Raw genomic sequence first — 17628 nt, 5'->3', positions numbered from 1 at the left:
TTTGTCTTATGTCAAAGCGGTAGGTGGATCAAAACAAACTGACCAGACACTCCGTGACCAAAATGGTACTGAAACAGAGGATGACAGGCTAAAGGCCGATCCCGGCGGGGGTTCGAGTCCTCCCTCGGGCATGGGTGTGTGTGTTTGTCCTTAGGATAATTTAGGTTAAGTAGTGTGTAAGCTTAGAGACTGATGACCTTAGCAGTTAAGTCCCATAAGACTTCACACACATTTGAACATTTTTTTGACTAAAGGCCGAAATACTAAATGTTTCACACAGGAAGATTGCACGGTAGTTCCTTCTCTAGATTGTCACACAGATGACAAAATGGCAGATATAAAATAGATGACAGAGGGATAGAAAAACAATTAAAATCGCTCAAAAGAGGAAAGGGATACCAGTTCGATTTTACACAGAGTGCGCGAAGGAACTTGCCCCCCCTTCTTGCAGCGGTGTACCGTAGGTCTCTAGAAGAGCGTAACGTTCCAAAGGATTGGAAAAGGGCACAGGTCATCCCCGTTTTCAAGAAGGGATGTCGACCAGATGTGCAGAACTATAGACCTATATCTCTAACGTCAATCAGGTGTAGAATTTTGGAACACGTATTATGTTCGAGTATAATGACTTTTCTGGAGACTAGAAATCTACTCTGTAGGAATTAGCATGGGTTTTGAAAAAGGCAATCGTGTGAAACCCAGCTCGCGCTATTCATCCACGAGACTCAGAGGGCCATAGACATGGGTTCACAGGTAGATGCCATGTTTCTTGACTTCCGCAAGGCGTTCGATACAGTTCCCCACAGTCGTTTAATGAACAAAGTAAGAGAATATGGACTATCAGACCAATTGTGTGATTGGATTGAAGAGTTCCTAGATAACAGAACGCAGCATGTCATTCTCAATGGAGAGAAGTCTTCCGAAGTAAGGGGAGTGTCGTAGGACCGTTGCTATTAAAAAAAAAAAATGGTTCTGAGCACTATGGAACTTAACTTCTGAGGTCATCAGTCCCCTAGAACTTAGAACTACTTAAACCTAACTAACCTAAGGACATCACAAACATCCATGCCCGAGGCAGGATTCGAACCTGCGACCGTAGCAGTCGCGCAGTTCCAGACTGTAGCGCCTAGAACCGCTCGGCCACTTCGGCCGGCGTTGCTATTCACAATATATATAAATGACCTTGTGGATAACATCGGAAGTTCACTGAGGCTTTTTGCGGATGATGCTGTAGTATATCGAGAGGTTGAAACAATGGAAAATTGTACTGAAATACAGGAGGATCTGCAACGAATTGACGCATGGTGCAGGGAATGGTAAATGAATCTCAATGTAGACAAGTGTAATGTGCTGAGAATACATAGAAAGAAAGATCCTTCATCATTTAGCTACAATATAGCAGGTTAGCAACTGGAAGCAGTTAATTCCATAAATTATCTGGGAGTAGGCATTAGGAGTGATTTAAAATGGAATGACCATATAAAATTAATCGTCGGTAAAGCAGATGCCAGACTGAGATTCACTGGAAGAATCCTAAGGAAATGCAGTCCGAAAACAAAAGAAGTAGGTTACACTACACTTGTTCGCCCTCTGATTGAATACTGCTCACTGGTGTGGGATACATACCAGATAGGGTTGATAGATGAGATAGAGAAGATCCAAGGGAGAACAGCGCGCTTCGTTACAGGATCATTTAGTAATCACGAAAGCGTTACGGAGATGAAAGATAAACTCCAGTGGAAGACTCTGCAAGAGAGACGCTCAGTAGCTCGGTACGGGCTTTTGTTGAAGTTTCGAGGACATACCTTCACCGAGGAGTCGAGCAGTATATTGCTCCCTCCTACGTATATCTCGCGAAGATACCATGAGGATAAAATCAGCGAGATTAGAGCCCACACAGAGGCATACCGATAATCTTTCTTTCCACGAATAATACGAGACTGGAATAGAAGGGAGAACCGATAGAGGTACTCAAGGAACTCTCCGCCACACACCGTCAGGTGGCTTGCGGAGTATGGATGTAGATGTAGATGTGTTGCCTTTCGCCTGAATTTGGGAAGGAGCTGTGGCATCTGGTAGTCAGTGCTGAATCCACATACGCGTAAAGATCTTCTCTGTTGTAAGAGGTACTCTCCTCTGCTGCATGTTCCCCATACTGTAATTAGTAGAAGAACGTTAGGATCATTCCACTGAAAAACTCGGTGGCCGAGCGGTTCTAGGTACTTCAGTCTGGAACAGCGCGACCGCTACGGTCGCAGGTTCGAATCCTGCCTCGGGCATGGATGTGCGTGATGTTCTTAGGTTAGTTAGGTTTAAGTAGTTTTAAGTTCTAGGGGACTGATGGCCTCAGATGTTAAGTCCGATAGTGCTCAGAGCCATTTGAACCATTTGAAAAACTCGATGCCCACAAGTCCTAAAATACGTCTCTTCGAGCAGTAGTAATGCATGAAAAGGACCAATAGGCGTTTGTGGAGTGGCTGTGTCGAAACAGGCCTTAACAGGCGGAAAAGTGACAGTGGGGACACCATGTGTCCGGCAGCAGAGAAAACCGTTGTCTATTCGACAACATAGTGCCAATCCATTTCTTAGTCGCCGTCAAATAGGATACATTTCTCAGTTTCCTTGAAGTGCAAGAATGTGAAAAGTAAACTGAAAAATAATGGACTTCCATGCCGAAGAGTTGCTAGAAAGCAACACTTAACATTTATCAGAACATCGACCGCATGGCTTTTGTGGGAGGGAACATTGACTTTTACTGAAGCGGAGTCATATTTTCTGATTAGAAAATATTTTATGTCGTTACCAGTGCCCCATTTCAGATGAGATATCAGTAGATTCATTGTATATAGTATCGTAAGAGCAACCAATTTGTTTATCTCTTAATTTATGGCCTAGCTCCATTTCTTTGTTTCCATTCCTTCTTAGGTTCCATGCAGCAATTTTCATCCCATCTGTGATACATGATCGTTTATCCTTGACTTGCCTAGCTTGTCTCTAAGAAATGGTGATATTAGGAATGAACCAGATGGAAACATCATCTACAAGGAATGAGTACAGAGAAAATCCTACATCTGGCCATGCTGTACCAGCAAAGAATAGGATGAATTAGTTGGCAGTGAAAAGTGAAGACGGAACAGACACAAGTGCCTAAGCCTTGAAGTGTAGAAAAAGAAGAAGAAGAAGAAGATCGTAAATGCAAATGTTTTAGATAAAACTGGCCTTACGTTATTGTAGCGCTAAGCATTTATAAAATTTGCTTCCTTCGTTTCATGCTTAAACCTGTTACAACTTGCATTTGTCAAACAAATTAATTTGTGCGCGGTTTTCTTAATAGGCAAACGGTTTTGATGTTATTTAGTGTACTGACCATGGGAAGACCATTTTAATCCGAAGTATCTCGTGGAAAGGGAGAGAAATGGACGCGTTCCTGTTGGCGTTTGGGGTCACATCTTCGCACAGTGACCTTGGCGCCTGTGGAAAATTGAAGACATCCTCAACGGAGAGGCCTATTTAACATTTTAGAATGGATGATGAAGCCATGCGTTGAGCTACTCTAACTGCAAGGAGACATCTATTGCCTGCAGGTAAGAACAGCAAATAGCATTAAAAGTTTTTTGATGGTTTTCAAATATTCACCCATTCATTTCCTAAATGTTACAACCTGCCGTAGCAACCATCCTACGTGTGTCATTTGGAATTCTCCTGATGTTCCCAATACAATATTGCTGTTGCATTTTGTTCTGGCCATGATGTCCTGAAACTAGTTTCCTCTGTCGCTCTCATAGCTTCTGGCCTCATTCGTTGCCCCTAAGTATACTAATGGGGAGCATGATGTGTCAAAATATCCAGAAAATGAATTTGCATCTCCCTTTTTTTAATATGTGCATTTGCTTTCTTTGTTTCTTGTAGTGCATTCAGATATTTTATTATTCTCATCTAAATTGTTCTCTTCGTTGTCCGCTGCATATTAATTACTGTTGTTTCCCGCCCGTTCTCTGCTTAATTCCTCAGGATTCATAGAGATGTAAATCGCATGAGGTAGATTTTGCACTGGAGCTATATATTTTCTCTGTTATGTTAAACTGTTGGAATGTCCTAACCGTAAATGCTTGCTTTGTTATTACTGTTCTTCTATTCACCCGTGTTAAGCATCTGTTATACCTATAGGATTACTTCCGAGATAGTTCAACAGCTCGGCTTGATTAACTTTAGTACCAAATGTTTTCACATATGTGTTGATCTCTTTAGTCTTTTTTTCTGAATTCGCAGCTACTAGTACGTCACATTCTGCAAATTTACTTCTACAGTTGTTGCTTGTTACTCCATCCAAGGAATTTTTTGTACAGCACCATTGAAACACAGAAATTAAAATTGTCTGATGTTTTGTATACCTGTCTCAGTTCGATTCCACATCATTCGTATTTGATTCAGCCTGTGGCTTTCAGCAGGCTACGTCTCTCATCGTATGATGGATTCGGTTAACAACGTTCCTAATCGGCCTGTTTAATCTAGATTCTTAGCTATGACGGGCCCTGAATTCTTAAATGCCACAGCAAATGCTTATACAGTATGACAGTTACAACTAGTTATGTTAAAAATACAAATAGATTAAATAAGCAGATAACATTTCATTTATAGGACCACAGCCCTATCCATCAAAGTAGGGCTGTTCAGGATTGTTTTCAGGGCCAAGACAGGGTAAAGCTAATGGAGTTCGTTCCACTATCGGCGTATCTCAACTCAGTTCCGGATATTTGAGTAGAGTTATCGACTTCATTGCCATGTGGAAATACGAGCACCAGTGACATGCGGACGAATATAAAAACACAGGCTGGATGATAAACCATAACGCACTTAGAGCAACCAGTGCCACAGCATCCTACGTAATGACATTGGATATGCTGGGTATTAGAAGTATACTCTTCCGCAAAAGCCATGCAGTCGATCGTCTGAAAAAATGGTTCAAATGGCTCTGACCACTATGGGACTTAACATCTGTGGTCATCAGTCCCCTAGAACTTAGAACTACTTAAACCTAACGGACCTAAGGACATCACATACATCCATGTCCGAGGTAGGATTCGAACCTGCGACCGTAGGAGTCGTGGGGTTCCGGACTGCGCGCCTAGAACCGCTAGACCATCGCGGCTGGCGATCGTCTGATAATCAGTTAAGTGTTGCTTTGAGCAGCTCATCGGAATACGTCCTTTAGCTTTCAGTCTCCTTTCCACAATTCTTGCACTGACGGAAATCTGAGAAACTCACCCAGCTGACGGCAGATAATGAATGGAATGGTGCATATTTTATCGGACAGACATTGGTCATCTCTCACACTAGACGCAATGACTGTCTGTGTGTGCGTGTGTGTGTGTGTGTGTGTGTGTGTGTGTGTGTGTGTGTGTGTGTGTGTGTGTTCACGTTTGCACACTGTACGAATATATACTATCCAGCTTTAAAAGACAAGCAACAATAAAAATTGCATTACACATTTTTTGTTGTATTTTAATGCAATGACAAGTTACATTTTTTTTTTTTTTTACTCAGCCTGTGTCGTGCATGTTGCGTTAATTAAATTCTTGATGGATGTATTACGCCTAAAATATCTTTAGCACAGACAGTGCGCTCTTGCTATCATGATTCGCGATAAGTGCAACAATGAATAGTGACGAATTTGTTTATGATTGCTATCTGATCGACACTGCGTCAGATGCTACGATATAACCAGAAAGCGCGACCGCTACGGTCGCAGGTTCGAATCCTGCCTCGGGCATGGATGTGTGTGATGTCCTTAGGTTAGATAGGTTTAAGTAGTTCTAAGTTCTAGGGGACTGATGGTCTCAGATGTTAAGTCCCATAGTTCTCAGAGCCTTTTGAACCATAAACAGAAAGACATCATCTTGATTCTGAATGCAGTGTGGAGACACCACTATTTGCACATTTGTCGAATAGCCAATGCGAAACTGTATTCACAGATTTGACGGAGCAAGTAGAACCAATACCACGTAGTCATCTGAATATTAACCAGTGCTAGACTGTCCAATCGCTTTTGACTCCAAGAAAAAATAAGATGGGGTGATGCCAAAAATAGCACTTGGTATAGTATGAAGTGAGAAAATAAAAGTTTTAGGGTTCTGAAGCATGATATGACATGGGTTTGCTATCGTAGTCCCAATGAGGAGCGTTGCAAAAACCAGGGAGTTACCCATTGCCGGCCGCAGTGGCCGAGCGGGTCTAGGCACTTCAACCCGGAACCGCGTGACTGCTAAGGTCGCAGGTTCGAATCCTGCCTCGGGCATTGATGTGTGTGAAGTCCTTAGGTTAGTTACGTTTAAGTAGTTCTACGTTCTAGGGGACTGATGTCCTCAGATGTTGAGGCCCATAGTGCTCAGAACCATTTGAAGTTACCCATTCTTTCGTCCGACAGGCTGTTTCCTTTCATGAATTACTACTGCTCGCAGATATGTGTTTGAGGACTTGTGCACATCGTGTCTTTCAGCAGAATAAGCCACATGTTACTTTACTAACCATGGTGTGGGGAACATGCAGCAAAGGACCCCTTACAGCAGATAAGCTCTTTGCACATATATGTATTCGGATCTAACTGACAGATGTGACAACTCCTTTCAAAATTCAGGCGGCAGGCAACACAACTGTCAGAACAGATCACACATAACACCATAAGCCGTCAGGAGATCGACTGTAAGTCAAAAAATGGTTCAAATGGCTCTGAGCACTATGGGACTTAACATCTGTGGTCATCAGTCCCCTTGACTTAGAACCACTTAAGCCTAACTAACCTAAGGACATCACACATTCATGCCCGATACAGGATTCGAAACTGCGACCGTAGCAGCATCGCGGTTGGGAACTGAAGCGCCTCGAACAGCTCGGTCACAACGGCCGGCGACTCTAAGTAAGATTAACGTCTTGTTCAAAATCATATTCATCTCAAAATTGAGAGTCGTTCAAGGTAATCGAGTGTTCAAGCAATTAAACTTCGATAAAATCTGTACGAATATTTTGATATCCCAAAGGACCGGTTAGTGCGCAAATATTATTAATTAATTAACATCGAACCGAAAGAACTCGAGAAAATAAGTAGAGGTTTTGCACTTTCCTCCGTTTTCTTAACCTCTTATAGTTATCTTGGATATGTCTTAGGCGTAATGTAAGTAGGAACTGTCAGTCATAAAGCACTTTTCGCTTTTCTTTGACAAAGCATCAGTAGCAGTTATATTGTAATCGTTGCAAGTAGGCGACAGTAATGAATCTATGATCAGAATGATAGGGGTGTTCAGTGAAAGTAGTGACGTTAAGTTGTCCACTTGGTTTAAATAACTTTAGTGGTAACGCACTTGAGCTATAGCGCTCCCTACCTAAGCAGAGATAGCGTGGGGGCGTCGTCGCTTCTTATGGGCAACAACGCTGATGTAAGCTCTACTTAATTCATCCTGCTCCGTGATCAAGCATACATACATTATACACAGATTTGCGACTAGGAACACCTACCCAGCTACGCCACCTCTTGTTTCACTCAAGAACAAGCAGAGAGTTGAACCAAAAATTCTTAATATCTGGAAGGAAACTCTCGTCAATCTGCTCAGTCTAATATACGAAGCACCTGTCTCATTAACATCAAACAGGCACAGAGTTCATTTTTGTGGTAATTACATTAATTCCGTCTACTATGCAACTGAAATGACAGTCACTACGCATGTTTTATATTATGTTACAGTTAGTTAGGTAATAAGCTCGATACAATACTGATTCCGCTGCTCTGAAACATACTGAGCATTAGTTATTTGACCATATAGGCGCTACACTCTGATTCGCATGTATTTGCCACGAAATAAAGGATCACAAAACACTAAGTGCGGAAGTGGCGAAATTTAAAAGGAACTCCTGAATAGTATTAGAGTGCATTAACGTGTACACTGAAGCGACAAAGAAACTGATATAGGCATACGTATTCAAATGCGTCCGTCCCCGTTAGCTATGCCGGCACGGTAGCTCAGCGTGTTCGGTCAGAGGGTTACGCGCCCTCTGTAATAAAAAAAACTGAGTCAATCGATCAACAACGAACGTAAATGGATGTCTTACGACGTCCTCCCAGAGCAGATGCAACGAACACATGCGAACAAAATGAGATAAAAAAAAATAGAGTGGTCAGCTCGGCGGAATACCACGCCAAGGGCCCGGGTTCGATTCACGCCTGCGGCAGAAGATTTTCTCGGGGAACGGCCTTGCCGCAGTGCATACACCGGTTCCCGCCAGATCACCGAAGTTAAGCGCTGTCGTGCGTGGCCGGCACTTGGATGTGTGACCATCCGGTCCGCCATGTGCTGCTGCCATTTTTCGGGGTGCACTCAGCCTCATGATGCCAATTGAGGAGCTACTCGACCAAATAGTAGCGGCTCCGGTCAAAGAAAACCATCGTAACGACCGGGAGAGCGGTGTGCTGACCACACGCCCCTCCTATCCGCAACTTCATCTGAAGATGACACTCGGATGGTCCCGATGGGCCACTTGTGGCCTGATGACGGAGTTCTTTATTCAAATGCAGAAATAAGTAAACAGGCAGAATACGCCGTTGCGGTCAGCAACGTCTATATAAGACAACAAGTGTCTAGCACAGTTGTTAGATCGGTTACTGCTGCTACAGTGGCAGGTTATCAACATTTAAGTAAGTTTGAACGTGGTGTTATAGTCGGTACACGAGTGATGGGACACAGCATCTCCGAGGCAGCGATGAAGTGAGTATTTTTCCGTACGACCATTTCACGAGTGTACCGCGAATATCAGGAATCTGGTAAAACATCAAATCTCCGACATCGCTGCGGCCGGAAAAAGATTCTGCAAGAACGAGACCAACGACGACTGAAGAGAATCTTTGAACTTGACAGAAGTGCAACCATTCCGCAAATTGCTGCAGATTTCAGTGCTGGGCCATTAACAAATGTCAGTGTGCAAACTCCACGAAACATCATCCATATGGGCTTTCGGAGCCGAAGGCCCACTCGTGTACCCTTGATAACTGTACGACACAAAGCTTTGCTCTTCGCCAGGGCCCGTCAACACTGACATTGTACTGTTGATGACTGGAAACATATTGCCTCGTCTGTTGAGTCTCATCTCAAATTGCATCGAGTGGATGGACGAATCCATGGATCCTGTATGTCAGCAGGGGACTGTTCAAGTGATGGAGAGGTGACACCTACTTAAGAAGTCATCAGTCCCCTAGAACTTAGATCTACTTAAACCTAACTAACCCTAAGGACATCACACACATCCATGCTCGAGGCAGGATTCGAACCTGCGACCGTGGCAGTCGCGCGGTTCCGGACTGAAGCGCCTAGAACCGCACGGCCACCACGGCCGACACCTACTTAAGTATCCGTCTTATCACTTGCACTCATTCATGCCCATTGTGCTTTCCGACAGACTTGGGCAATTCCTCCAGGACAGTGCGACACTCCACACGTCCAGAATTGCTACAGACTGGCCCCAGCAACACTCTTATGAGTTTAAACATTTCCGCTGGTCACCGAACTCCTCAGACACGAACATTATTGAGCATATCTGGGATGACTTGCAACCTGCTGTTCAGAAGAGATCTCCATTCCCTCGTGCTCTTAAGAATTGATGGAGAGCTCTGCAGGGTTCATGGTCTCAGTTCCCTCAAGCACTACTTCAGACATTAGTCGAGTCCATGCCACGTCATGTTGCGGCACTTCTGCGTCTCGCGGGGCTCTACACGATATTACACAGGTGTGCCAATTTCTTTGGCTCTTCAGAATGTAGTTTTGTAGGTTGTTTTTATTACACTCGACCGAAAGGTGTGTTAACTGTTGGCAACAAATACCACCTGCGATAGACACACCCCTGGGGAGGGGTTCGTAGTGCATTACAATATTTTCGAGCCACTGGAAGCTAAATATTATGTTCCGATTGCTCTTTGCCCGAGCATATATCTTTTGTTACTGCTCAGCCATTAATTTCGTCTTAATAAGTTAACATAATGGCATCATAACACATCTCCAGTAACAATATTGCATAGGAATTTTCAGTGAGCGATTTAATGAAGTTCAGGAAAAAATGCAGCAATAGTCGTCACTTTGATATTAGTTGCCTTGTGTTAGAGATTCCAGTACTCCTAATCCAGACTTCTGAACTTGGCGTATTGAATGCAAATGTTGCAAAACGTTTAAATGGTCACAGTTCATCACATACGAATATTTGTCATCGAGACTTTCCGAATGTGGAAAATCATGCATGCCAGAACAATCTTTCTTGAAAGAAGAACACCCTTTTCCAGCGTTTTTTCCAAAGTGCATTCACCTCACATATAATACAAGGGTTCCGAGTTGCCTCTGTTGCCTTCACCCCTCTTGTAAACCCAGAGCGAATATTATGTCTCAAATGTTAGACTTTTTTCCACTTGCGACGCCATTTTATAGTTGCTGAACAACGTTAATAAGTTTCAAGCACGCAAAATCCCATATGTAACTGCAAGACAAATGATAAAACAGCTAATAAGACTATGACAGTTGATAATACACCCGTAGCGCAACGCTGCATTCGCTGATCGGACGGCGCCTGCCGTTAGGTACCGAGTGGCATACAGCCGGTAGGTGGTGGCTGTAGTAGGGCGAGGAAACTCTCGAACGTGAACAGTTCATATCTTGATACAGCCACGAGCTATTTGGTGGAATTATTTCTTTGCTATTACTGTTGTGTTAGCTAGTGAAGCGTATTATTTTTGGGGTTCTATCATACAAAACTTTAGCACACACCCGAAACATGATTTCAGAAAATAGGGCATTGACGGAATCGAATTCGTTACTTCATTTGCTTGCGTGACGTTACCATTCTTTTAGTATGAAACTGGCTTGTTACGTTCATGGACATACAGACGACCATAGTGAAAATCATCATGTAATAATAGCTGCCAACTGACAAAACAAGTAATTATTATTAACAAAACAAGAGAAAAGGATTCTGAGTAACATAACCGGGAAACTGACTCACAATCTATTATCTATTTTATTTTATTTTATTTATATATTTTTCGTATTTTTTATTTATTTATTTTTTTGCTTTTTATGCGTATAAGGAAGGAAAGTGAACAAAGCAAGGCTTCACATGACTGGACACTTTAAACAATGAGCAATCAAAGACCACGGGGGAACTTAACCAACTCCCCATCGATTAAAAACAAGAAATAACATACACTCCTGGAAATTGAAATAAGAACACCGTGAATTCATTGTCCCAGGAAGGGGAAACTTTATTGACACATTCCTGGGGTCAGATACATCACATGATCACACTGACAGAACCACAGGCACATAGACACAGGCAACAGAGCATGCACAATGTCGGCACTAGTACAGTGTATATCCACCTTTCGCAGTAATCCAGGCTGCTATTCTCCCATGGAGACGATCGTAGAGATGCTGGATGTAGTCCTGTGGAACGGCTTGCCATGCCATTTCCACCTGGCGCCTCAGTTGGACCAGCGTTCGTGCTGGACGTGCAGACCGCGTGAGACGACGCTTCATCCAGTCCCAAACATGCTCAATGGGGGACAGATCCGGAGATCTTGCTGGCCAGGGTAGTTGACTTACACCTTCTAGAGCACGTTGGGTGGCACGGGATACATGCGGACGTGCATTGTCCTGTTGGAACAGCAAGTTCCCTTGCCGGTCTAGGAATGGTAGAACGATGGGTTCGATGACGGTTTCGATGTACCGTGCACTATTCAGTGTCCCCTCGACGATCACCAGAGGTGTACGGCCAGTGTAGGAGATCGCTCCCCACACCATGATGCCGGGTGTTGGCCCTGTGTGCCTCGGTCGTATGCAGTCCTGATTGTGGCGCTCACCTGCACGGCGCCAAACACGCATACGACCATCATTGGCACCAAGGCAGAAGCGACTCTCATCGCTGAAGACGACACGTCTCCATTCGTCCCTCCATTCACGCCTGTCGCGACACCACTGGAGGCGGGCTGCACGATGTTGGGGCGTGAGCGGAAGACGGCCTAACGATGTGCGGGACCGTAGCCCAGCTTCATGGAGACGGTTGCGAATGGTCCTCGCCGATACCCCAGGAGCAACAGTGTCCCTAATTTGTTGGGAAGTGGCGGTGCGGTCCCCTACGGCACTGCGTAGGATCCTACGGTCTTGGCGTGCATCCGTGCGTCGCTGCGGTCCGGTCCCAGGTCGACGGGCACGTGCACCTTCCGCCGGCCACTGGCGACAACATCGAAGTACTGTGGAGACCTCACGCCCCACGTGTTGAGCAATTCGGCGGTACGTCCACCCGGCCTCCCGCATGCCCACTATACGCCCTCGCTCAAAGTCCGTCAACTGCACATACGGTTCACGTCCACGCTGTCGCGGCATGCTACCAGTGTTAAAGACTGCGATGGAACTCCGTATGCCACGGCAAACTGACTGACACTGACGGCGGCGGTGCACAAATGCTGCGCAGCTAGCGCCATTCGACGGCCAACACCGCGGTTCCTGGTGTGTCCGTGTGCCGCGCGTGTGATCACTGCTTGTATAGCCCTCTCGCAGTGTCCGGAGCAAGTATGTTGGGTCTGACACACCGGTGTCAATGTGTTCTTTTTTCCATTTCCAGGAGTGTGTTTTCAAAAAGCGCTCGACAATGTGGGAACGCAGCCACTTCTAACGCGCGGTCTCGAGATACTGATGGGAGGCACGGGGATCAGTGTCCTTCCCTCCTTCAACAACATACTGAACGTAGCGACCCAGGAGCCAGACGAGCGTATTCGTTTTCATCTCAGGAAAAAAGGATATGTCTGGACGAACAAGAAATGTATCTGAAAATGCGGATTCAGGCCCTCGGGAAAGAAAAGCCAATGGTCGAGGATTAGAGAGCCAATGACTGCGTCCACAAGAGACCAGACAGTGAAGTAAGGTATCAGTCTGACGACATTCTTCACATTGACCAGTCGGGTGATAGCCTATGCGAAAAAGACAATCGTCAGTCAGTATCAAACGAAGAATGACCCTATACCACGACGAAGCAATCTCTATCGGTAAAATAGGAAGACTAAGATGAGACCAGACAGTCCTAAGTGTGTATCTACAACAAACACTTTCTCTGATCTTTCATACAATGGAATATGCAAGTAGGCATCACGCAAATCTATCTTAGAAAAGTAACGTCCTGCACCAATCCTGCCCAAGAGTTACTCAGGGCGAGGTAACGGATAAGTGTCAACTACTGTCTGTGGGTTGACTGTAGACTTAAAGTCAACACAAATGCGAATGCGACAAGAAGGCTTAGGCAACAAAACGCGAGGACTTGACCATTGCCTAGCTTGAATGGCAGCAATTACACCATCATCTTGATATTCTTTCAATTCGCTGGCTACTTTGCCTTGTAAAGAAATTGGAATGGGGAGGGCCTGAAAAAACTTATGCTGTGCATTGTCTTTCAGAGTAACATATGCTACTAAGTTATTAGCTTCTCTCATTCCTTCTGAAAATGGCTCAGGAAAGTCTTTAAAAAGCTAGCTACAAGGTCTTTTGGTTCAAAAGCAGACACTGAAGGTACATTGTCTTGGATGCAAAGTCCAAACAAATCAAAGGCATCTAAACAGAATATCTTCTAAGTGTCTCTTGATTTCAATACAGTAAAATTCATTGTCTAAGTGTGAGATTTGTAAGTATCATGCAAACTACACTGTCCAAGCACTAGAATTTCCTGTACGTTGTAAGCAGTGAGGTGCTTGCTAGATTATAAGGCATGATTAAGCAAAGTTACGATGGCCAGCAATTCATGATGAGACAAATAGTTTGTTAGAACGTCGTTGCACAGCACTAGGGCGGAAAACAGGCACAAACTTAATCTTACTTTTGTCAGAACCTGTTGTAGGTTTTAAAAACACGGCGCTCACTGCATGTGCACGAGCCTGTTTTTTTTTCTGAGAGCGGGCAAAATTGGCATTTTTGTGTCACTGCAAACAAATTGCTTGGACACGGCCTTTTTTTCACACACGTGTCACACGTTGCGTTATGTGATGGGCAACCTGTCTTCTACGGCGAGCAAAACGTCTAAGGCAAGACTTCGCTAACTTCACAGGCCTGTTTAAATGTATACGTGGCTGTCCGGGCGGCTGTGTACACGCTCGTTGTTGTGGCTGCTTGGGGCGGTCGCGAACAAGGGCTGTCTCGACCCGACAAATTGGGGCCAGGTCAAACTTACCGTCGCTATGGCACCCGGTTCACATAGCTCTTAAGATCGGCAATACTTGGGGAAGTGATGGATCAGAGTACTTTAAGATATGTTCCCGGAGTCTGCTATCTGGGACACTGAATGTTACTGCGTCAGGTATCATCAAATCACTGTTAAAAAGAAAAAGTTGCCACAACCACATTTAAATTTACACTTCCTAGTCATGCCTGTTAATTCTGTGTACCACTGACGGTACGTCTGTTCGCGCTTTTTCTGCAACAGAAAGAACTGATATCTTGCGGCAGCTACCTCGACTTGTTGGTCATAGTAATGAGATAATGCAGCGATTACTTGGTCATAGACGAGTTCGTCGGGAGACGCGGTTGGGAATAGTTTTGCATTAACCTGGACACTGGGGACCCCGTAATCGAAAAGAAATACTGTAACTTTACAGGACCTTGAACACAATGAGCTTGACAATGTGCTTCTAACTGAGTGACATATTCAATTCATTGCTCCTCTGTTTCCTTAAATTGCCGGAACGTTGGTATACCGGTGGGCGACACTTGTCAAGCTGGTTGGTTGTTGGGCTGTGGTTGTGCAGCCGACGCAGCTTGTGCAGCCAGTAATTGTTGTACCGTCGTCAGTAAGGTAGCGATTTGTCGGTTGTGAAACTGAGGCTTGGGTTGGGTTGATTTGGGGGAAGAGACCAAACAGCGAGGTCATCGGTCCACCGGATTAGGGAAGGAAGTCGGCCGTGCCCTGTCAAAGGAACTATCTCGGCATTTGCCTGCAGCGATTTAGGGAAATCACGGAAAACCTAAATCAGATGGCCGGACGCGGGATTGAACCGTCGTCCTCCCGAATGCGAGCCCAGTGTGGTAACCACTGCGCCATCTCGCTCGGCTCTGGAAATAATTAACTTGTGTTAGATCCATCACTTTGGCTGTCTGCAGCTAAGGTGCTGGGGTGCAGGGGGTCACGGGGTTAGGGAGTTCACGGTTCACACAAATACATTTCATCAGAAAGCCTCTGAAAAGAGAAATTTGATTGGTTATGCGGCTCCTCTCCTGAAATACATGCAAGAACACAATAGCAAATTAGCAAATAGCAACTTGTGAACACGATCACCTCTGCAAGCTAAAGAACAAGAGAAGCAGGCAAAATCTTCACTCAAGTTGACTATCATCGATCGTCACTGAATTATCTTCATTCGCCCGAGTCTTGTACCACAAGGGAGCAAGGGAGAAGATGTTGTTATGGTTGGCCGGTATCCTCTTGCTACAACACAGATGCACACGTGGATTAATACGGTTCTTTGTTTACATGAACAGGAAACATTTACTTAACTTGAATAGAGTCCATCTTTGGTGGTTCAGATGGTTCTGAGCACTATCGGACTTAACATCTATGGTCATCAGTCCCCTAGAACTTAGAACTACTTAAACCTATCTAACCTAAGGACATCACACAACAGCCAGTCACATCTTTGGTGGTACAAGTTCATCAGTAATAGTCCTCTTGCTGACTGATGTAATGTCAATGCTATTACAAACTTTAGTTTCTCAGTGCTAGTAAAGTACAATTGCGGTTGAGGTAACTAGTCCTGCTATAGTCACTAATCTGGTTCCTACGTACTGCCGTGGCCTGTGACGAACTAGACCCACTCTGGAAATAAACTGATCGACGCCAAACTGAATGGTTGAGTGGGGCCCTCTGGTCAGTGGCGGTGGCCTAAATACATGCTGTCGGGAGGGCTTTGGCGGCGTGTTGCTTGTCAGTGAGTCTCTGCCCTCTCTCGTCATAAGCGCGCTTGATCCAGTACCTACTAATCGATCTTTGCATTTCGTCCTTGCCGACTGGTATGCTGGCAACAGCTTACACCAGCATAAGGTGCTTCTGTAAAAGGATATCAGCGCCTGAGAAACTGAAAATTACAAAATCAAACAACATGGACACCTTAACTTTAATATAAGCAAGATCTAATACTGCTAGCTTGCAGCTCCTGTCCACCACTTCATACTGAACTCGAAAGATTTGTTGTCACCACAAGGATCGACTGGGTAGTTGGTCGAGCCTGCAGGCCATCAACTCATGAAGTGGGAAGATCTGTACAATGTAATATACTTTACTGAAAATATGGGTGTCTAAGACGTACAGCTGGTGAAGGAGGAGGCTAAGGGAACAGCATTCGGATTCAAGAATTGTTCCCTGAACACAAGTTGCACCGGCTCGTCCATTAAGTGACGCCATTTTGGTCAGGTTGTGATCAACTATGATCCCTAAAGTCTTGTGGCGATCGACCACTGTCGCCCAAGGTATTACCACTTGGTTGAAGCCCCACGTCAGGAGCGTGCATTTGTGATCATTAATGTGGCCATCAGCAATGTGACAAAAGTAATCCAGGTCGTCTTTGAGCCCAGAAATGTTATCAGCATTTCGTACTGAAATCCTGATGTCATTGGCGTAAATGCAGACTGAGAATTGTTTCCTCAACACAGTCCAGCCACATAGTTGCATGGCAACACACTGAAGCAAGGGCTCTAAGAACAAAGCAAAGAGTTACATGGATACGGGGCTTCCCTTCGGATTTACACTAAAGCGAACAGGAGCAAATCAGGCGAATGTGCATTTGCTGCCAATGCGTTCACTTGTGTCGGCAAATAAGCATTTACACTGAAGCAAACTCATCCAATGCTTTCTGTTTTGGGCACTAAAACTTTGTCGCAGTGAAGTCGCTTAACCTCAGTACAGTGTGATGGATAAGAGAAAGTACAACTTGCTTTATTTTGTACACTGAGCATGTTGTTGGCCATGAAAGCCAAACAGCGTAAAGATAGAAGAATTTGGGTGTCTGAATTTTTGCGCAGGCGTGAGAGAAGTAGTGGTTTGGCTCTGGTTAGCGATTTACAGCTGCAGCCATGGCTTGCTTTATTCCAACACTTCATCTGCATATCGACGGACTATTTTCGCTTTCTTCTAGCAGCAGTTAAACCAAAGATATCAAAGCATGACACAAATTATCGACGAGCCGTACCAGCAGAAGAGAGGCTACCACTAACGCTGCGATTCTTAGGAACAGGTGAGAATTATGCTAGCCTCAATAATCTATTTTGTGTATCAACCACATCTACGCTTATGCTCATAAATTAAGTATAATGCTGATACATGGTGAAACAACGCTGTGGTGGCCGGTCTGCGGGTTTAAATCACCTCGGGCTATGACCATGTGGTGTATTTGACCTGCGGTCGTCGCACGGTGGTGCTGGCAGTAGTCCACATACGCAGAGGTGTGTTGGTGCATGTCAGAGTACTGTGCAGCGAGTAAGTGTGCAGACGTTTTCTGACGTGCTAATGGTGACTGTGTGTTGAGAATGGCTCAAAGAACACCTATTGATGCCGTTATGAGGGGTAGAATATTAG

The sequence above is a fragment of the Schistocerca gregaria genome, chromosome X, assembly GCF_023897955.1.
Source record: "Schistocerca gregaria isolate iqSchGreg1 chromosome X, iqSchGreg1.2, whole genome shotgun sequence".
In the NCBI taxonomy this organism is placed as follows: Eukaryota; Metazoa; Arthropoda; class Insecta; order Orthoptera; family Acrididae; genus Schistocerca; species Schistocerca gregaria.
The sequence above is the reverse complement of the archived record's forward strand: the minus strand, read 5'-3'. Positions refer to the sequence as shown.